At 34.8% G+C, this 24,249-nt stretch overlaps 1 long non-coding RNA gene across 1 annotated transcript in view; it reads left to right on the top strand.

The window, feature by feature from the left end:
* The first annotated feature begins 2,357 nt into the window (after window positions 1-2,357).
* Window positions 2,358-24,249, top strand: part of LOC102493630 (uncharacterized) — a 67,412-nt gene continuing 45,520 nt past the window's right edge. The window contains exons 1-2 of the long non-coding RNA XR_334464.3: window positions 2,358-2,652; window positions 23,066-23,133. This is a non-coding gene — a long non-coding RNA (uncharacterized LOC102493630). The remainder of the gene's footprint in view (window positions 2,653-23,065; window positions 23,134-24,249) is intronic.

The following is a 24,249-nucleotide window of genomic DNA, read 5'->3' on the forward strand; positions in this document are numbered from 1 at the left end:
GCATGGGAGATGAGAGGAAATAGACAATAATAATTCAGACATTAAAATCTAGTATTTAATACTGGTTGTATTTGTTTTTACTTTTCTCAGAGGGATTGTGCGCTTGCCAGACAGAAAGAGAAAGAAAAAAGAAGAGAGAAAGTTAGAAAGCACTTTCCATGGGGCACAGTCATGCCATAATCTCTCCTCTTTCCATTTCTCTCTCCTTGCCGGATTTTGGGCACACATACACATCCCAAATGACCAGGTCTGGGACTGAAATAATGCAATTGGCAATGTGGGATCCAGCTGCCTTAACCACCACCACTGGTTGACCTGATTCTTTTTGAATATTTGAGATAAAACACCACGCCTAAAACACAGTGTCAAGCTCACACCAGAAAGTATCAGAACGAGGAGGAATAGCGTATGCTTCTTGGTCCAGTCCCAGTACTTTCTACTTTTTTCATAGCAGTTTCCTGAGCAGTGCATTTGCTCCACATCGGAATTCACCAAAGCTTTCACCTAGAAATAACCGCACTGGTTTTCTGATTAATGAGTCATTGTTTGTGGAGCCAGTAGTAGTAATTTGTAACATTGACTTTTCTTCTCATGGACTTAGAGAAACAGCTCAACAGTCCCCCAGAGGAAAGCAAGACCAAATTCTTATCTCAAAATATAATACTCCATAACATGACAGTTTAACTACTCTGGTTTATTTTCGGCCTCCAAATAACCACACTACTGTAACCCTATTTCTTATGAGCTTTCTGTTAACTATAGATAATAGAGATTACATACATATTATATTTATGTATGTACTTTTTTAATCGACCCTGATGATGTTGGAAATCCTTAAAGTCAAAGACTGTGTAATAATTTTCTTCCATTGACCCAGGGAATAAAAACGTGCACAGGAACACACTGCTTCGAAAACATGGCATTCCTCAGTTTGTGTTCCCTTTAGATTCTTAGTCTGCAGAGTACGGGTACCACATTTCTAACTGAATTGCAGCAACTTACCCATTTCTCTGTGGCTTTCTTTTCAAACTTCTAAAAATGGAAAATCATCGCTTATGAATTTCTAAAACGTTATGAAATGTGTTGATTCAAAGTCTTAGAGTTGCAGAAATTTTATATTATTTGATCTATCTCTTTCAGTTCACAGGTGACAAAGCTGATTCCCAGATAAATTAAGTGACTTAGAAAGTTATTTAGACTTCAGGAATTCGAATTATTGTGGCCACTAAGATATTTACCATATTATTAAAAAGAACAAGTCTATTTCTAATTTATAGTTTTTTTCCCCTGCTCATATTCAATGATTTATTAAATGTATTCAGGATAAATTTATTTTGAGATTCAACTTTTTTCTAAAAATTAAAATGTTTTGCCTATTTTACATTTTTTTATGATATTATAAGTATAAAATATTTGCATTTTCTTTAAAGCTATTTTGGGATATAAATTTTACTGTATAATTTTTTAGATGGTGACATATTACATCAACACATTTAAAGTATGGCTAATTATTTTAAAATTAATCATTCTTCTCTAAAGTTTAATCTCTATTATATGTATTTATATATATATAATTAAAAACACAGTTACACACACACACATAGGTTTTATGACATGTACACACACACATTCTTAAGCTGTGACAAAATAAAAGAGAGTTTTTCCCCTTTTGCAGCAGCGGGCACCATTAAGGTATTATGCTATGCTTTGGGACCACATAGGTCAAGGTTCTGTTCCAGTACAGCCTGCAAGTCAGGCAAATAATGGGTACTTGTGAGCCCAGCTAAAAGGTGAGTCAGGAAGATCAGGACATTGCAAGACCTTGTCTTTAAAAAAAAAAAAAATTAACTACAGGATAGTATCTTGAGCAAATGGTGGAAAACTGAGGAATAGCATCTTAGTAACAAAGCTCCAAATTAATAAAAGTCACATCACAGGAGTATTTATCATGAAAACATTTATTTATTTACATGCTCATTTAGGAAGAAAAACAAGTAAAATAAAAATTTCCTTGGATGCTTTGTAAACTATAATTCAAAACATACTCACACATACACACATGCCAGTGCACGCACGCGCACAGACACGCGCGCACCTCTAGCTCTTTTGATTCTTTGAGCAGAATAATATATTCATATTTCCTTCAAATCACAGGCAGCTCTGTTTGGCAAGTTCTGACAGAACTCAGTCAAGGTGAAAGCCAGCCAGCTTTTGCTGGTAACAATGTATTCATGCAGCATATGATCTCTGTCTGTTCAGGCTGCTTCTTGCTCTTGCCTCAGAATCAGAGAGGAGTTTTGCTTTCCTGGGATATGCTATTTGAGAAAGAAAGTAACCTAACACTAACTGCAGGCGGGGTCAGAGTGATGTAACAGGAAGCTCTGATGTTTCCCTTCTGCTGCTGATCACTTACAATCTGACAACACTTCCAATCTTCTCAGAACAGCCCCTCTCTCTCCAGCAGAGTGTCACCTCCTGCCTTAGGACCATCAAGCTCAGCTAACTGGATCTCACTCTGCCTGCAGGATCACATTGCAAGGCTTTCATTCTTCTCCACCTTGCCTTGGGGGCAGATCTCTTCTGTAGAATCTCAGAAAATCAAATTCCATCCTAAGAGTATTTCACCAAGAATTTCTTTAGGAGCTGTGCTGGGTAAGTGCATTATTCAAAATAAATCTGTTTTTTTTTTTTTTTTCCCTGAGTAGTATCCTCCTGTAATTTGACAAGGTTTTACCATTGAATTTAGTAAATGGCATTGATACAACATTTAAAGCATATTTTCATTTATTTCACCTTAGGAAACTATAGCATATTACTATAAATGCATAGCATACAAAATCTATTACTACTAGATAAAAATTTTTACAGTAGTATTCTAGAAAATAAATTTAAATGAGTAATAAAACCTAAGTAGATTGAAAGGCATATTTCTGAACAAATTTCTTAATCAGGGAAACAACTCTTAAAATTAACACTACAGTTAACTAAGCTTAAACCTTGACAGCTGGAAAACATTTTCCCCCCCTGGAAAGATCTTAAAACTTTCCAAATACTCTGTATTCTAAGAGAGAGGTGAAAGAATAACTATTTGTGGGTTTTTGGAATCTCACTCATTGTGTGGCTGAAAATAATACTGGGTTAAAAGAAGACTAGGAACTCTGGATTTATTATATTTGTTTTCTCTTTGCCTTTCACCTGTATTTACATTTATGTTTCTAACTATTGAACTAATGGAATTTTCATTGTTCGCTGTGCCAGATGTGTAAATCTTTCTTTTGCTAACCTGAACTGTTTCCGTTCTATTTGGATCATGAGATGAGTTACAAAAGTGGTAGTGGTGGGGGTGTAGATCACATGAAGTTGAGAACATATAGAGTTTTATTTATTAATTCTTAATTCCAGAACTCTTTAGCTAAGACAATGTGTTGCTTCAACTTGACTGGTCTCCCTTTGCAAACTTTGGGGGAGGGTGTGATAACAACGTATCTGTGGAAAACGTAACAGAGCTTTCCCAGATGAGGATTTTAGATGATTAAACAGAGAAAATTAAAGTAGTTTTAAAAATACAGACTTTCCAGGATAAAATTTAATGAAATGTCGAGATGAAACATCTGTTAATGCTCATGACAACAGTGCAAACTGTCTTGGACAATTTAAGAAAGTGGTGTCTACTTAAGTTGTTGGTGTAGAGATATCAAAAATATGTGGCTAAAGAATGTTAGATGTCAGGTTTGAGTTCAAATTATGTTGAATAACATAATTTTTATGTAATATGTATTCTGATTTAAATGAATTATACTCAGCAAGATATCCTTCAAGGGAAGTATCCTGTACTTAATCACCCATAATCTGGCACATTAACAGTAGACTTCAAACTCTTCCTGAGTAACTCCTTGGTATTTTTGACTCAGTTTTTCCATAGATTTCTTATTATAATAGAAACTTCAATTATTTCTTACATTTAAAAGTATTGTGGCTAATTCCTATCTCTTTTTGGTCATCAATTGTACTAAATTCCCAAATACATGTGCAAAATTGAGAAAAGTGTTTTTAGACTGTGGCTTTGTAAATAACCACTAGATAACTGAGGAAGGAAGTGGAAACAACACATTAAATAACCCAAAGCCTTGGGTTTGTAACAAAAATCAAACATCATTTTAAATTCAATCAGTATTTTTAGAAGTTATTATATTAATAAATAAATTTCCATAATTTTCTAATTATTTCATAATCAAACCTCCATGATTTTCTTTCATGATTTAATAAAACAGTCCTGTCTGTATTGATAACATAGTTTGTAATCTATATTTTCAAAGAATACTGTTAAAACACAAAAGGCAATAAATATTGAAGATTACTCAAAGACCTGATATTTGAGTAAATAACTGACAATTGGATATAAAAATGTATGTTATTATGGTCTAATACTTGATTTCTTTAATATGAAAATATCAGAGTACTAATAATACAGGCATTTAGCCAGAAGTAAATTATTTTTCTACAGGATATTTTTCTATAGCATCATAAAATCAATTCATAGCGTCTAAAGCCAGTTCTCAATGTGTAAAATAAAGTAAGATTGAAAACTGTATGAACAATTGTGAGTTGAAACATGCTTCACCTGAAATATTCTAATTCGTAAGAAATATGCCTTTGGTTATTGTTACAATCTATTTCTTTTCTAATTACACCTTAGTATGTGCCAAAGAATTATTTTTTAAGTTTAAATATGTAATTATTTATGATATAAAGCTATCCACTGACTTTGAAAAAATTCAAGTAATAGAAAAATTTTTAAAAATCATAACCAGGTCTATACTTTTAAGAATGATTTTAAATGAATGGTTAAGATGTAGGTGCTTTATTCACTGGTGGTTCCCAATAAATAAGAAGATCTAAATGGAGTCAACACTCTACCATATTTATAAAAACATGGACATTTACATTTACCTGCATATATGATACTATTACTTTCATATATAATAGAAAAGAAGTTCAGAGAGAAATTCAAAACAATATGAAGATATGAAAGATTATTTTATGTGGTTTATATTAGTGTGGATAAATTATCTGATAAACACATCAAAGCTAACTGAACTTCGGTTAATAGCATTATTATATATTTCTAACTTAGATTATATTTGGCACCCTCATAACAATGCTTCATTATCAACTTTATCTACATGGTTACAATGTGATAGTAACTTAATTTAGGACTATGTTAGAACTTTATAGAAAATTATCCAAATAATTTTAAAGGCTCAAAATATGCTTTCACTAAACAAGGTTTATTTCATATTTTACAATAGCCTTTGAATATAGCTGAACAAAGAATTCTGCTTTAGAGATATAATGCTTGTAGTGTCAACTTTCAAAATACAAATATATTTAAAGAACATTATTTGATGTCCTTATTTTTGCTTTTCATCTTTGTTTAGGATTCAGAGAGACTTTTAATCCATAAACACAACTTGCATCATTGCAATGGTGGTACAGAAAGACACTCCTAACAGGTCAAGTTGGTAGCACAGCTTAGCTCTTGACTTGATTAAAATTTTAGAGCATACACTTGAGATGTACAAATAGTACACAGCTATTTAAAACATTTCTGTGTCTTGATTTGAAGTCCTTAGGTTAAATATAAACATTCATAATGTCTCGGGTATGTTCTTTTTTTACTACCAAAGTACTTATACTTTATTATTAAATTGCTTTGAGAAATATTTTCACTTCATAAATGAAAATATTCTGAATGCACTTTGGTGGAAATAAAAATGTCTAATAAATAAAAGACAAGATCTGCATATTGATGAGCTACTTCAATCATTTTTACATTTATTGACATGGACAATCAGTCATGCCTGAATTCTTCCATCTACAGCAATTATACCACTTAGAGGATCTGGATAGTTTTCACACTTTAATTTTAGTTTGCCTTCCTATAAATTGATATCTAATTTTGAAGATATATGGCTTTAGTATAAAGTCAAAGAAGTGAGGGACCAGCAGTTAGTGTAATGGCTATGTCACTGGACTCCCATGTAGTCGACTGCGGTTCGAGTCCCAGACCTGGTGCCTTAAACTAACGCCGGGCGCATGTGCATGCATGCCCATGATCCTGAGAGGAGAATGGAGAAAAAGGGATTGTGGCATGGCTATCCCCCCTGGTGGGTGATTTCTCGCTTTCTGTCTCTGTCTCTCTCTGTCTGTCTGGCGAGTGCATGTGCCCTGTAGCAAAAACATCTCCCAACAAAATAAAGTAAAAAAGTCAAAGAAATGCTAAAATTAATGATAACATTTGGAATATAAATTTTAAACTAGTGTTATTTTAAAAATTAACATGTGAATTAGATGTGTGATAAACTAGCAAAACCCATTTACAACTATTAGGAAGTATTTTCTTATATTTAACTGCAATTTCCATTTAAACACAATTTTTCAATAAATCCAGGTTTATTTTTCATATCTAATAGGATTGTATTATTTTTATTAAGTCTGATTTGATTGAATAATCTCTGCATTTCCCCTATTCCGAATAATTATAAAGCCAAATTTATGTTTTTTAAAATGAGTATTTTTGCCAAAATTAATATACTTAATTGTTAAAGATATGATAAAAACCTTACTTCATGATAAAAAATAAAATAGTATCACTGGCTTTGACTCTTTGAGTTAGGGTCTATGCTTCCAAGGTTACTAGAATTATCAGATGATAACTTTTAAACCTTTCCCTATAATACGACTCTTCCATTATTTTCCTTCAATTAGTTTTTTACTGAAGAGACAGTGTTATGCAAAACTAATGCATCCGTATTTTTTTGGGAGGGGTGGAAGAAGTTTTTTGCTATAGGGTGCCTGCGATCTCCAGAAAGACAGAGAGAAACAGAGAGACAGAAAAGGGGTATGACCACGCCGCAATCCCTTCTCCTCCATTCTCCTCTTGGGTTCCTGGACACGCCTGCACATGTGTCCTGAATGAGTTTAAGCCACTGGGTCTGGGATTCAAACTGTGGTAGACTACATGGAAGTCCAGCGACATAGTCATTATGCCAACTGCTGGTCCCATGCATCAGTATTTTATTATTTACAAAACTAGTCGAAATATGGCCAGCAGGTGGCATGGTGGTTGGGCGTGCTGGACTCTTGATCACGGTTTGAGTCCTGGAACTGGTGGTTTGCTTTCTTTCCTTCCCTTTCTCTCTCTCTCACTCTGTCCCTCTCTGGTCATATTAAAATACATGAATGAATAAATAAATAAAGTTAATAAAATAATTATAAAAAAAGTCAAATAGCTTATTCTTAAAATATAAAACAAGTTTTATCTTTTTATTCCTTCAGGGTTTTAATTAAATGTAATCCTTTTCAAACCTTACTATCTAATAAAAGGACTGCAATCACACCCCAACTCAAGCCAACATAAGCAGAATAATTTTTTTAAAAATCCCTAATGTACTGAGGCGATGTCTTTATATTTTATTAAAGTTGTTGGATGGAGCTCAATTTTGAGAGAAATCTTATTCCCCTTAACATAGAACACATTTTTAAAACTAAATACTAATATGGCATATACTTTTTTATAAACCTATAGTTATTTAGTTAGTTAGTTTTAAACTAATCTGAACTAAATTATCTTTCTCATAAAGCCACAGTAAAAGCTCTCAGGGTATAGAGAAAGCACCACCCAGTGGGACATGGTCGTGTACATTCCCTTCTCCATCCTATTGGGATTTGGGGCATGCATGCACATGAAATTGGTGTGTTTTTCAGGCTGCCTGGATTACAACTGTGGTCAACCATGTGGAATCTAGCTCCCTAATCACTAGACCATGGGGCCAGTCTTTGGTAATTTTGTTTAAAGCCTTTTCAAAAAACATTCCAATATACTTATTAACTAAGACAAAAATAACAATAATAATAATAATAATTTGAGCATCCATTTCAGAAGTGTAGTTTGTGTTATTTGCAGAAGTGCAGCCTAATAGACTCTGGATTTATGTTATCCAAATATGAACTCCAAACCTAACACTTTTTTATCTATAAAGTAGAAGTGGGGGGAGGCAGCAGGTCACGTGGTGGTTAAGGATGCTGGAGACCCACATGGCCGACCACGGTTCAAATCCTGGTCCTGGCGGCTTGCTTTCTCTACTCTCACTCTTGCTCTGTCCCTCTCTGGTCAAATTAAAATAAACAAATGAAGTTAAATAAAAATAATTCTTAAAAAAGGGAAATGGGACTCATACTGCTTTGTAAGGTTTTATGAGTAATCCATAAAATAATACATGGAAAATGCAGAGCATTTGGCATTTAGTAAGATTTTAATAAATTTTAGTGATCATCATAAGTTTTTTGTTAATAGAACTGAGAATATAATTTGTTTCTATGCAAATTTCATTCCAAACAACTGATATACAGAGACCATTGGAATACAACCAACTTCTAAAGCAAGGAGTGTGAATGATGTGGTTTATGGTGATGCTTTTTAGACTGATCATCCTTTATTCTTTTTTTTTTTTTTTTGGAGAGGTTTTTGCTATAGGGCGCGTGCGCTCGCCAGACAGACAGAGAGAGAAAGAGAGACAGGAAGCAAGAAATCACCCCCCAGGAGGGATGGCCATGCCGCAGTCCCTTCTTCATTCTCCTCTCGGGATCTTGGGCACGCGCGCACACGCACCCAGTGTGAGTTTAAGCCACCAGGTCCAGGACTCGAACCGCGGTCGACTATGTGGGAGTCCAGCGACATAGACATTACGCTAACTGCTGGTCTCAGACTGATCATACTTTTGACATCAAATAATTCATGTTATAACCCAAAACAATCTATATTTTAAATTATTGCTAAAGAACTTGAGCACTTGAAAAGCACTTTGACAATAACAATTTTGAAAGATAAATTAAACAGAAATTACTGTCTTTCTTTTCCTTTCTTTGTTTAATTTGTCATAGGGCACATGGGCTCGCTGAAGACAGGCAGAGAGAGTGAGACAGAGAAAAGAAAAGTGAGGAAGCAATGTCCCGGGGGAGAGCAACACTGCAGTCCCTCCTCCTCCATTCTAATCTTGGGATTTGGGGCATGCGTGCACAGGCGCCCAGGGTGTTTTTCAAGCAGTTGGATCAGGGACTTGAACTGTACAGTAGGGAATGTGGGATCCAGCTGCCTTAACTACCAAACCACTGGGTGATCTGTATCTCTTTCTTTTACACATGAAGCCCAATGAAGTACATGGTATGTCCAAAGTTGCATGATCATTATCAACAAAGTTCTGGTTTTAACCTATGTCTACTATGACTCTAAATCCTAATTATTATGCTGCACTATTGCACATTATATTTTATCAGAGGTCTCATTCCTGATATGTACAAAGCTGAATAAGAACACCAATTAAGCAATATTAAAGTGACCCTTTTATAGTACAAGATGACAGAAGCAAATTTAGGTTACTTGTGTGAATTTTGTGGAATATAGTACATTGGAGCTAAATTTAGTTGTTTTTCAAGAGATGTTTAGTGTAACAACTGCAAAAGCTCAGAATTAAAAGGACATTAAGAATGCTCTGAATAGGGGGACCAGCAGTTAGCGTAATGGCTATGTCGCTTGACTCCCACGTAGTCGACCACGGTTCGAGTCCCAGACCCAGTGGCTTAAACTCATGCCAGGCACGTGTGCATGCGTGCCCAAGATCCTGAGAGGAGAATGGAGGAGAAAGGATTGCGGCGTGGCCATCCATCCCCTCTGGGGGGTGATTTCTCGCTTTCTCTCTGTCTCTCTGTCTGTCTGGTGAGCGCACGTGCCCTATAGCAAAAATCCTCTCAAAAAAAAAAAAAGCTCTGATAGGGACCAGCAGATGGTGTAATGGTTAAGTTGCTGGACTCCCACATAGGTGCCTGTGGTTCAAGTCCTGGACCCAGCAATTTAAAACTCTCTGCGGGAACTTGTGCATGCATGCCCAAGATCTCAAGAGTAGAATGGAGAAAGTATTGTAGCATGGCCATCCATCCACCTTAGGGTGATTTATCACTTTCTGTCTCTCTGGTGAGCACACATGCTGTATAAGAAAAATCTCTTAAAAGAGAGAGAGAGAGAGTACTCTGATAAGGAGCCAGCTGGTGGCATGGTGTTAGTTAAGGCTGTTGGATCCCCTATGGCTCACTATGAAGTTCAAGTCCTGGACTGGCAGCACATGTGCATGTGTGCCCAGAATCCTGAAAAGAGATGGAGAATGAGGGATTTTGGAACTACCACCTGCTTGGGGAATGAAAGGTTCTTTCTCATTTTCCCTCTCTGTCTCTCTAGTGAGTACACATGCTTTCTAACAAAAACCCAAAAATCCAATAAAGTCAATATTTATAGTTCTAAGGGTTTTTTTTTGTTATGTTGATTTTTGTAAAAATGCCTTTATACAGGCACTTACTACTGTCTAATAGCAGACATTCAAAAATATAAAGCAAGTGTACCTGGTAGATATGATAGCAACAACACATTTACGTTTTTGTTTTGAGATAACTTATTCAAAGAGCTTGTTTTCTGAATATGACACACAATGGGAATGCACCGAAAATTGTAAACTCTCTGACGAAATAAACAAATTCGTTTGTAAAGACTCATATTCTGCGTATACTTGGATGAATTTCATGGATCTCCTTTTTTGATTGCTTTATTGATATCTTGGATTCTTAGTTTAAGAACCTTGTTCCAGTTAATTCACATAAAAATGACTCTTTTAGCATAAGGCAAATTATTTGTATACATTTTTCAAACACCTCAGATACTTCAAATAATAAGACACATCACTGAAAATAAATTAGACATGGAGACCAGATCATGTCACAGTGGTAAAATGTGATGTCTGTGAGACAATCCAATGTGGAAAGATTCTCATTTCAATTCAGAGTCCTCCCTGAATGTGCCTGGCCCACACTTCCCATAATCCGGGACTCACTGCAGGCTAGGAGTGGAATATGATATGGAGACCCTGTGAGCATGATCTCTCTCTATTTCTCTGTCTCTCTTGCTTGTAGAGGAAAGGAATAACCTAAAAATAAAAGAACACCAGAAACAAATGACCTATTAGATTGTTTCCATCAAACAGAGGACATAAATGCAGGGCTTTAGGGGTAGGGAGGGGAATGTATTGTAAATACACTCAACAGTGATAATTTTCCATTTCCCTTTCTGTTTCCCTCTCTTTTCACTAGGGTCTCTCACCTGCAACTGCCTAACCTCACCTTCCTTCAAACCATATGCCCAATAGTTGCATTCTGGTGTCAGTGTCGACGGTAGCATGTTGTCTTGTATATCATTCATAAGGACCCTTCCAGAATTGTTCTTCCTATAGCCAAATTAAAATCTATTATCATTGCAATGTATATTATATGAGAAAGAAAGTATTCTGATATTTATTCAGTTCTGTGAGAGAAGTATATGTGTGGGTTTCCCCTTTATTTCTTTATGAGAGAATAAGAGCAAGAGAAAGCAAGCAGAAGTGGGAGAGGCATTTCTGTCGTGAACCTCATACCCAGCCTCCCAGTGACCTGGGTGTACGCAACCACACTCTGCGTGTTCAGGTTCTCTTGGAAGCTGAACTTGCACCTTGAATGTAATTCTTAGTCCCCAAAGGGAGGCACTTGCATGTGAGCTAGAGAATGCTTGTATCTTAACTTACATGGCTATGTGATTACTTACAGTAGGGAGATGCTAGAATGACACAGCAGTGTTTTCAGTTTAACAAACCCTTTAAATATGCCAGGCCCCATGTTAGGTGTTAAAAGCTTGCAAGACAAGGTCCATGTCCTGGACAATGTCAATTGTAACTCCACGCTGACTAAAGACAGTGCTGGTCAATGTGTGGACCATTCATCCATACAGTTGGTTACCACTCTATTTTCATCTCGTCACAAGATCAGAACTCAATGTCTCAACTAGGGTGTTTTCTAAAATGACAAAGATCTAAAGAATCAGATATTTTCAAAATGTATTTATTGTTTTGGTTTAGGTAGGAAACATTAAAGAAACCTGAGATAAAGAGCAATCTAAATGATTCTACTTTGCTCATAATTTTATATGCCTTGGTTATGACATTCTGAAGTATTTTCCATTACTTCTAACATAACTTTGATCTTTCATACTTTAAAAGATTTTCTTGCACCTAATTTAATTATAAATGTCACGGATATATGTAAAAGTTGGTTAAAACAAATGTGATTTTTAAAGAGTGATATTCCTGGGGCCAATGGGTGGTGTGGGGATTAAGGTAGTTAGATCTCACAGGGCCAACTGTGCAGTTCAAGTCCTGGACACAGAGGCTTCAAAATCATGCCAGGTGTGTTTGCATTCATGATTTAAATCCCAAGAAGAGAGTGGAAGAGTAGGAATGAGGAGGGATTTCAGTGTGGCCATTCCCCTCCTGGGGAGGTAATGTCTCACTTTCCATCTCTCTTTGTGTCTCTCTCTGGTGAAGCATACACCCTATTGCAACTAACTAACTAACTAACTAACTAAATAAATAAATAAATAAAAAGGAATCCTAAAAATAAAATAAAAATAACTCTTTCAAGAATATTTGACCTTATTAATTTGAACAGAAAGTCCTAAAGATGAGCTACTATTAAGTTCTAGAACAATCTGACAGGCGTGAAATCCATAAAATAATATCCCTAAATATTGTTTAATTTTTTAATTAATTGAATTACTCAAAATAGTTACTTAATCATACACTTTCCAAAAGAATCTCCCATACTGTGTTTCATGTCATCAATTTGAATGTTACTAGAAGAGACTTAACTAAGTATTTTGATCATAAAACGTGTCATATTTAATTAACACATTCCATTTAGCCTACTTCCTTCAAAAGATATAAACCATAAATTAACAAAGAGTTTATATTTGAGTTCTGATGTAACTCAAGCATCTTTATGAAATATTCATTAACTGTATAGTTTTTCAGATTAACAGTGAAAGCTAAGTTTACTCTCCAAGTTCTCAACTGTCTCAACTCCAGGCCCTTAAAAAAATTGCATGTTGGGGTTGGCAGGAGGCACGGTGGTTAAGATGTTGGACTCCCACATGGCCAGACTTGGTTCAACTCTCAGACCTGTCAGCTTGCTTTATCATTTCCCCTCTTCCATTGTCTGGTCAACATTTTTAAAATGATAATAATAAACAAAATTAAATAAATGGTCATTTAAAAAAAAAACCTGCATGTTTAAACCCTTAATGTTACATGTAGCCCCCAGAGCTAGAAGTTTAATTAAATAAATCTAGTTAATGTGTTCCTAACTTAGATATTGTAGACTGCAGCTCAGTGTGTCCTTAGAGAGTTTTAAGTCTAACTGTGATGCAGATCTTAAATGGTAAATAATAATAATAACAAAAGTATTAGACCCTTAACGCTTAGACAATATCCCACTCCTAATTATACCAAATGGTTTAGACTTCAATTATTGCCCTGCATTTTTGCCTACATTTTCTTTTCAAAATTGCATGATGTTATAATCATAAAGAGATAACAATATGTTCGTTATTGTTTAAAGTTTAGTTTTATTCATTTCCTTCATGAGTGAGAGAGAGAGGAGCAGGTACCCTCAATAAGGTATTGCCATTCTCCCATCCTTCCCCAAACAGCTAGTCTGCCAGGATCATGGGCACGCATGGGCATGCCTGACATGACCAGGCTGAACTAGGACCTGAGCTTGGGCCTTCCATGTGTCTTCAGTATCAAACAGTGCTGTACACCACCTGAGCTACTGTGCCCAGGCCCTTTAAAAATAATATACAAACTTTTTCATCTAGACATATATCATAGTACAAGACCAATTCCAATTTAAATAGCTGTTTGAAACAAAAGTAAATTTGTAATAAGCAGCAAAGATGATTGTGTATCATACTACTTTATTGAAATATGATGGCAATAGAAATCAGTTAGCTAAGTCAATGTATAAATTTATTGTGTATCCTTTTCTCTACGTTTCATCACATGTGATCATTATAACATCTGAATTTGAAAAAAAGTTACATTTTTTTTTTTTTAATTTGTGGGCATATGGTTCCTGGTGTCTGTTCTGCATTTTGTTGAGTTCTTTACCTCTAAATAGGTTTACTTCTCTCTAGTACTTCTACTATCAATTAGCACAGATTTAAAGAAAAGTAAGCACATTATCTGTAACAAGATTAAACTTTATCTCTGGGCTTCTTTCAATGAGATAAAATATTCTACTCCCAGATATCAATATGCCTAAGTCCCTTACCTCTCCACAGTCCTGCTCATATATAAATGTTTCTATGGAGTCCATCCTGAACACTATTTAAAATCAATCTGTACCTACAGAACCAAAATCTTCTGTCCTTCATCTATCTTAATTTGTCCTAAGTTTTTTCCCTATTACACTGACCACCTTACAACAAACCATCTACCATAATTTAAATATTTGCTCTGTTATTGTGTATTTTCTATCAATTCCACAGCATGTAAGGTGCAAGGATTACTGTCTGTTGTTGTTTTTGCTTTTCCTTCCTATTGCTATAACCTAAGTTCCTAGATAAATGTCTACACATAGTAGGTACTTAACAATTTCTTAATAGGGCCAGCTCAGTGGCACAGTGGTGATATGCAGCTCAGGTGATGCTGGGTCCATATGGGAGATTGCAGATTTGGCTCTCTAGTGAATGGTACCTTCTGGATTTGTGCACACCCATGGTTCTGGCTCCCTGGGAAGGATGGGAGAGGGATGTGGATCATGCCATGAAAGCCTACTGATTGTATTTCTTTTTCAGTCTCTCTCCTCTTGAAAGCAATAAATATACTTTGTTAAAGTTCCTTAATAGATGACTAACTGTATGAATGCATGTTTCTTTGTAAAGTCATTTTCTACTTCACAGAAAACTGGAGTTGACTTGATCTGATTTTTGTATGCATTATACAGTAGATGCAGGAGCTGAACTTCTGAAGGTATTAGAGTCACTGCACATTCTCACAAAGAATATATTTAGAAACGACTTACCATGTTATTATTCTTAGGCCAACCTAATATTTATCCCTTCACTGTCTTTGTATGGGAGAATAAGTCAGTAAAGATGCTTTCTGTGATGCCTTAGTGTTCAGGTTTCACCGAATTCCGAGGAGTGACCTTTCAAATGAGTGTAAATGAGAATGTTGCTCCGTATTTTAACAGAAAATGTTGAAGCCTTTCCCCACATGGCCAAACAATGGCTGCAATTGGCAGGATTTCTTGTTGAAACTGGCAGCATTGCCAGCTGTTGCCTCCCAACAAAAGCCTTCTCCATTCCTTACTGCCTTCTGGACAATAGCACTAAAGACTCTATAGAAGGAAAAAGGAACTCAGTAGTGAAGTCAGAAGAAAATCACTTTTTAAAAAACATGTGTAGTAGAATACAAAGTCTGTTTAATTGCCAAATAATTATACATCGGTTTAGTAAGCAATGAGTTACGTGTTTGTTAATCTGTAATTTACCAAGCTTTTAAGTGCCAATTTCTAAATATCTAAAGGTAATTCTAAAAAGAATCCCATTTTGTCAATGGCCTTTCATCGTTGTATAGCTTAGGACATTTTCTAAATGTAAGTACCAAAGATTGTTTTATAAATTGAAATAAACCTTTGTGATTAAATAAAATTATGATTTGAGAGCCTCAGGATGGATTTTTACAAAATATCTTTTCTTGATACAACAATATCTTGATATAAAATATCTTGATATACAATATCTTGATATAACCCACAAATTATAACAATGGAAATTTTCTTATTTAAGTCCCCATTTGTCTGGGACTCACAAAACTAACTGTATTGTTATTTTTAAAACAGAATGCTAATCCTTTATTCTCCTAGAAATACCACAGTTTAGTTTCTTTTTCCTTTGGAGCCAGATATGTTTTTCATTCAGGAAAACAATAATTTTCCTTTGAGAGAAAGACTGAATGTCAAGTATGTGTAGTATATTTAGAGAAAAAATATATTATATGTGAAAAATAAAAAAAAATGTAAATGTATCAAAATTGTAGTTGTACTGTTGTACAACATATTTTTTAAGAATTATTTTATTTAACTTTATTTTTATTTATTTATTTGACCAGAGAGTGACAGAATGAAAGAGAAAGAAAGAGATTGAGGGACAGTGAGAAATCAAGCTGCCAGGTCTGAGACTTGAACCGTGGTCAGCCATGTGAGAGTCCAGTGTTCTTAACCACCATGCCACCTGCTGACCCCATGTACAACATATTTTCTAATAACACAACTACCTGTATTATAAATCATAGGTAAATTAATTTGGATTAAACAGCTCTGTCCTACATGAAGTATTGCTCAAAACATAAAAGAAAAATTGTCTAATTCCTCTTACCACAGTCCTTTCCTGTTCTTTAGCTCTTCCTCTCACACTTTCGGATTTTATTTTCTGTGGTCATTATAAAATAATGTATTCATGATTAAGTTATTACAAAACATTCATATATTTATATGTAACAAGACAACTCAACATTATACAACACATTTTCTTTGTCTCAAGTAGATTAAAATAGAAATGATAATGATAAAATAAACCTGGGCCCAATACCAAGTTTAAAAAAGATGAAAGTGTGACAATTTCTAGTTTGAACAAATTGGATGAAATGGTGGAAAATAGAATTAAAAATAAATTTCACATGAAGAAAAGCCTAGATAAAATTTTTAATTCAAATCTTTTCCACTTAAAAAATCTGAGTGCAAAGACAAGTAATTTATCACAGTGAGTAAAAACACTACATTTTCTCAAGCTAGTACCAGTCCCTAAGGTTCCTAATGGATGCACCCAGTGTTTGTGTTCAGACAAAGGCGGTGCCAGCATATTCGTCCACTCTCATCTAGATTCAGGAGAGACGCCAAATATTCCTGAGAGCTTTGTAAACATTCTTTTGCTTGCCATATCCTTTTTTAAAATGTATTTTATACATTTAATCATTGTACATTACTTGGCTTCTAAAGTGAATTTACCTAACGCAAAAACACCGCGCACCAGTCCAGCTGAGGAAACTATACACATCATCAACAGCTGTCTCTTTCTGTGTCCCATTCATGTCTTGCCTCTGTTTTTCTCCTTAGTCCTGAGACGTTTTCTAACATAATACCACTCGTAAGCTAAAGAGCAGCTATTCTGAAATCATAATTGTCTAATACTAAATAGTTTTGTTAATTATTATAATTTGCTGACATTGCATGGTGGATATGGGGGTATAACATAAAATTTATACCAGCTTTAGTAATCCCCTCAGCTCTTATATGTGCTGGGTCACCCTCACGTGCTAAATGTCTCTATTTTAGGGGATGGATGGTAACACTAGACAGGTAACTAAGTAGCCCACAGCATAAAATATGAAGGTGAATCAATTTGGTAATTCATTTTATTGCCCACAAATGTTATTAGTAATTCTCTGAAGTTCTATTTGAACTAATTCCTATTGCTAATAATGTCTCATCTCAGAGTTTCTAAAGAAGTAGATTTACTGTGCTTGTTTATATGCATATTTTTAATTGACCATTTTAAAACAATGACTTTAAAAGTTTACACACCCTAAACTTTACTCCCTTTGAGTAAATACAGAACACTGCATTGCGTTACAGCTCTTGTGACAGTGTCTTTGGCAATTGGCAATGTTTGGATACTCACCCAGAAGTTGATGAAATCAGAAATGAAAGGAACAAGAGTAGGAGCAATAAAGGGCCAAACTGGTCAATGAAGTAGATTCTCACGTAGAGAAAAGTATTATGACTGTAAGAATAAAATTATTTTTAGTAATTATTGTTTACTGGCTAAACAGACTAATATTAAACTAGAATCAGAGATGGACTTTCAAATTTAAAGAAACCAGAAAAAGTGGAGTGAGCAACATTTACACAATTAAATAGGGAAGCTATGAAAGAAGACAAGTTAGTTCTATACAATATATTTTATATGCTGCAAAGATTGGGAATTCAAATCTAATGTTGAATCTCATCAGTTAAGATGTGGAGATGCTTTGGATCCTGACTACAGACAATGAATATTCCAGTAAGTAACATTTTTAATCGATATACAAATGTCTTTCCAGCTGTCTGGTCTGAAATTTTGGATGGGAAGTTATCTACTCTTTTACTTGGGAAATGGTAGAGTGTTAGACCTGAGGGTTGTCCCTTTAGAGAAAAGTTGAGAAGTTTTGTATCAAAGATGTGCAAACACCACATTTTGGGTGGTAATTGCTGTCTTTATGTTATAAGGACTGAACCCAGTTGGTCAAGATATTTAAGTGGAGGGTTCATAGAGTCCTACCCGCTGCCAAGTCTAACTCTCTCAGGACAGTTTCTCAACAAGTAGCCCAGAAATTGGGCTACATTAATCATAGCACATTTAAAGCTGCACAGCTGTGTGGTCTAATGAAAATCCTGCAGCTTACCTCAAAGCTACCAGAAAAGTATGGGTGGCTCATCACACTGACAGAGGTGATACCTAAATGAATCCTTTTCTCCTCAAAACAGTTTTCTCTTTACTAAACTCTAGATATTGTGAGAAAATAATAACACACCAAGTTCAAACTTAACAATAACAAAGGAATGACAAGGCACATGTTTAAATGGAGTGATTATCTTTTTAAATAACAAAACAATTAGTGTTAATTCACACTGAACTGCCCATAAATAGTATGATATGCATACTACTTCTCTCTCTCTCTCTGTTTCTTTTTGTTGTAACACACATGCATTCTCCAGTGAGAGACAAAGACAGAGAGAGAAAGTGAGAAATCTGCCCCAACATGGGACAGCCACACCATAATACCCTCTCCTCTGCACACGTTTGGGATGTTTTTCAAGCTGCCAAGCAGTTGACCATGTGCGACCCAGGTGCCTTAACCTCCATGCCACCAGTTGTTTCAGTATTTTTAATCCTGGGCTGAGAATTATTAGTTGTGTGATTTGTGGGCATATTATCTCTCTCTAAAACAATCAAACTTAGAAGTCCTAAGAACTTGGTAATAATCCTCAATATATCTTGATAGACCTTGATAGCATCCAGTGATGCTACTTGAACAAAGTTAGACCTTTTTCACTTACATCAGACTCAGGGGTAAATACACACTCGTGAACACATGTATAAATTGATTCAAGGGCTAGTCAGTACTGGTATTACAAAAGTCCCTCCCTATAACCTGGAAAGTGACCTGAAATTCAATAAAAATTACACACAACCTATTTATAAAATTGTGTATGTTCACATCTTTCATATGACTATAATTTAATTGCAAACTCTCAAAAGGGGTCTAATCTTAATATTCTGCCAAAAGGAAGTAAACTTTCAAATTGACGTAGTCCTTGTGAGGTAGCTCCATGTTTCACTCAAACCCCTGACCTATCCCAAATCCATTGCATCATATATTTTTTATCCATAGTTCCCAACAAATACCTGGCTACAGAGTAAGCATATTCATACTGTTCTATAAACTTTTTTAGATTTTTTTTTTTGAGAGGTTTTTGCTATAGGGTGCGTGCGCTCGCCAGACAGACAGAGAGAGAGAGAGAGAGACAGAAAGCAGGAAGTCACCCCCCAGGGGGGATGGCCATGCCACAATCCCTTCTCCTCCATTCTCCTCTTGGGATCTTGGGCGTGCACGTACGTGTGTCCTGCATGAGTTTAAGCCACCGGGTCCAGGACTCGAACCACAGTCGACTACGTGGAGTCCAGCGACATAGCCATTATGCTAACTGCCGGTCCCCTTTTCGTAGTTTTTAAGATCACTTACATAGAGAAGATGATCTATAGCATACATAATATGGTTTAAACAAATAAATACCTGTATGCCCAGAACCCAGCTGATTAACTCACAAATATGTCCCTAGAAGTAAACCATTACCCCTAGGTTGTAAGAATCATTTCTTTGCTTTACTTTCTAGCTTTATTACATATGTATGAGTTTTTAAGCAACATATTATTTAGATTTGCTGTTTTTAGTTTTACTTCTATGAATGTGGAGTCATCCTGAATATATTCCTTGGAGGCTTGTTTCTTTCATTCAGCATTATGTTCCTGAGATGCATCATTGTTACTGTGTATAACTAGGTTTTTTCTTTTCCAACTGTTTCAGTGTTCCATTGTGTGAATGTACTGTAATGTATTTATCCTTTCTCCTGTTGAGGGTCATCTGGATTGTATCCACCATTTTCTGTTACAAGTAATAAAGCCATGAAGTTAAAAAAAAATGAACTTAATAAAAACATACATTCTAGTACACGTGTCTGAATTTCTGTAGGGAATATATTTATGAGTGGCATTTCTGAATCCTAGCAATTCCAAATGTTTGTACCAAGTTACACTCCCACCAGCAGTGTATGAGGTTTCCATTGGGCCATATCCTTTCCAGTACTGTCTACTAGTGTTAAACTTTTTAATTTTTGCCAGCCTGGTGGGTGTAACATAGTATCTCACTGTGGTTTTAATTTGCATTTTCCTGATTATGAATCACAGTGAAGTTTTATGTGAAATGAATTAAAATTTTCCTCTGAAACATTTGTTTCTGGTTGAGTAGCAATGACTTGATGTTCTAGAATTATAGTCAAACCACTTTTTTGTTTATAATTATTTAAGAGAAGGACTGAGTCTTTTGGTTAAGTGGCCCAGGGAAAGAAAATAATATATTTTATTATCTTAAAATTGGGGATGTACGAACAGCATTTTACGAACAGCATTTTAAAATCATGAACAAGAACACAGTTTGAAGATGCCTAGTACCCTACCTTTAATTTTGTTTCTTTTATTCAAAAAAAAACATATCAAATAGATATCAAAATCACCTTTGAAAAATAAAAAGAAAAAAATCTATTTGGGATGTGTGTGTGTGTGTGTCTGATTTAAACAAATCTGTTGAATATTTAAAAATCACTCATGGAGCTTACAGTTCGACTGAAAATGACTGTGTCTTTTTCTCCTGTTGTAAAAAAATATTTCCTATATGTCAACACATCTTAGAAGGCATTGGGTTTGTTATCTTTCATGCAATTTCTTATTTTGGAAACCACTTGATTACCTTTATAGCCATCAATTAAATTTAAATATATTTATTCGAGATTCTAATTTCCTCTTAACAAATATAGTTAGGTTTGTAGTTTTTATTTAGCTTAATTGTGCTTCACCATGGCAGCATTACATTGAGAAGGTGTTGCTCTTATTCTTAGTATTTTTTTTCTGTTTTCAGGATGTAGTTGATTTTGACGTTATTGTCCAGTCTCTTCATCCAATGATGCTACTTGAACAAAGTTAGCTCTTTCTTTTGCATTTTCTCTAGGTATCTTTATTATTTCCTTTAAGGCTTTATAATGTTTTCTTTGTAGCCTCACTTCTTGGATATTCATATTTTTTCAATATAGATACTGATAGTTTTCCAAATAAAGTGATAGTAAGTGCAGGCTGACACATACACTAATTTCATTAATATGTGCAATACATTTACACACCAAATTTAATTCATCAATACATTTTTCTGATAGGCAGAAGGGACCATTATATGCCCCAAACACCAAAACAGTGGAAAGACTCTTTGATAGCAAGTTCAGTTAGGATAAAAAAATTAAATTTCTAGAATCATGCAGAAAAATCTAACATTCTTCAGTCATTTCTATTTGTAGTTGCGTTTTCTAGGAAGTTGGGAAAATAGTCAAAATAAACTTCAACTTTGAACCTGCTGGATTCCATATATATTTCACTAAAGCCTGAGACTGAAAAAGTTGTTTTTTTTTTCCCCAAAATAAGTTTCAGAATATTCTAATTCTAGATACATATGGTTTCTGCTAATATATAAATACACATCTCTTTAGAACATGATCCTAATTATAACATATATCACAAAATTCACAATGATACATAATAAATTTTTAAAATATGCAAAGGTATAGAAATTTACAAAGTAATTAAAATTGGGTTTGGATTCACAAAAGATTTGAATGTAGATTTTTTTAAAAAATAAGCTTTCTTAATATGTTTAAGTGTTCACATAAACATCCATATTGACATTATATAAAGGAATTCTAGGCAATAACTCAGGTTATTATTTGACATAAAAGCAAACTGATGCTTCAGAATGGGGTAAGGTCAATAAAAGCCTTTCAAGTTGCAATATGGATTTAGGAAAAAAATGATAAACACAGAATTGATGCTTTTGAAGTTCTGCAAGTCCTAATACCTTGTAAATGGAAAGCAAGGTAAACTAGGCCATAGCTATAGCTCACCTCCAACATTAGTTTGAGCTTGAGATATACGTAAAACACATTTTTATATGTTCAGTCTTTTGTTCAACAGTGGACAAATCTAATTCAGTAAGGAGAGTTTAAATTCAATACTGACGCAATCTAGCCTTTAGGTCCTTTGACCAAGTCCCTGGCCACTCTTTGCCCTCACTCACTCAATGTGACTATGATGGTCCCGCTTCTGTACTTGACCAACCAAGTCTCACCTGCCTCTAGACCATCGACCCAGTCATCTCTTCTTGCAGAGACAGTATTTCCTCTGAACACTTCATGGCATGCTCCCTTACTTCAGTTCACTGCGTAAATGTCATCTCTCCAGTGAGGTATTTCATGATCTTTCTGTCTAATATATCACCGTCATACCTTCCTCCCCATACTCCTTCATCCTGTTTTATGTTCATTCATAGCATTTGTCAAAGACATTTATACATTTATTTGTTTATTATTTGCTTTCTCCTTATACTATAAGCTGAATGAGAGCAAGGACTTCTGTATCCTTATTGCAAGGAGCCCTACACACATGGATTTCATCTCCTAGTGCTAACACCTTGAATGACAGGGATGCTTCCTCTGTGTTTGCGTCCCTTTGAATACTCCTTCTGAAGACTTAAGATACCAAAGTTCTTGATTACTTCCAGGTTTGCATGGTGGCAACCCAAATGCACCTGATATACCTTCTCCCAACTTTCTACTTAATGCCCTATTTAAAATATACATTGTTATAGTATATCACATTACGTTAAATTCTGTAAAATACCAATATCCATTAATAACTTTACCAAATTCACAGGCATGTTCTCTTGTTATCCAGGGTCCTACGATGGTACACCAGCCACTTGTGCTGCCACCTGTGAAAACTGTGGATGGTCCTACTTTCAGGTATTATATACATTTCAGATAATTCATGACCTAAAGAAACTCCATGTTGGATTTCAAATAAAGCCAAATTAAGAATAGTGAGAAATATTATATAGTATATAGTTACTGGGCCATTGGAAAAGCCATGACACATTTTTACTTAGAAAAACAGAAAAAAAAAAAAAAACTAGATCAAAACTTTTCTGATGACTCAATGATTTCTGAATAAAAGAAAACCTTGAAAGATAATCTAACAAACTACTCTTTAAAATGTAATTGCAGACATCTGTCATACTTTAAAAATTATTTCGTTAGGACCTTGGGGAATAGAACTAGCCTCCATGTTCTTGTTTTCTTGGCTAGAGGACCAGGTGTATGAACTGAATTTCCATGTGTCTTACCAGATTTTGTAATATTAGCTACAGAGGTATGTGTGTGTGTGTGTGTACGTATATACACACACACATATATATAGTATAAAACTTACTCTAACCACATATGTACATTTACAGAAAAATTTTTCCTTAATGTTATAAAATAATAGGATTAGGTTGTTCATTTGAACTAAATTACTTTCTCTGTAGCTTTTTTTTTTTTCTCTGTAGTCTCATTCCCATAGTCAGGGTCTACTCCTAAAATAAACATAAAACTTTATTGTAATTAGAATATAATTACACTTATTTAATAAATAAAAGTACAAGATAATGAGGGGGATTATTTTAAAAAGTTTAAACTACTCTAAATACTATTTTAAAACTACCAGGCAAAACAGTTTCAATTTTAATCCTAGGCATTAACTACAGACTTCAGGGCGATTGGTGCTTCCAAAAATGACTACTGTAGCAGACGGATGTGTCTTCTTATTTATAGTTGGCATTACAGCACATGGCAAACAAAATGCTAATTCTGCAACTATTAATATATTTTATAGCCCCCTTTCCTACAAAATTAAAGTATATTTCCTGCCTGTCTTATTTTCAGACTGCAAAATATTTATCAATTCATTCATGTCATTCTAATAGACTCTCATAACAATACAAAGTAAAAGCTACTGAATAATTTTATCTTAAATTCAAAGCTAGGTGAGATCATTCCTTCTTCTGTACTTGAGCTGTGACTTAAATGCTTAAGTGATAC

The sequence above is a fragment of the Tupaia chinensis genome, unplaced genomic scaffold, assembly GCF_000334495.1.
Source record: "Tupaia chinensis unplaced genomic scaffold, TupChi_1.0 Scaffold000225_1, whole genome shotgun sequence".
Taxonomy (NCBI): Eukaryota; Metazoa; Chordata; class Mammalia; order Scandentia; family Tupaiidae; genus Tupaia; species Tupaia belangeri.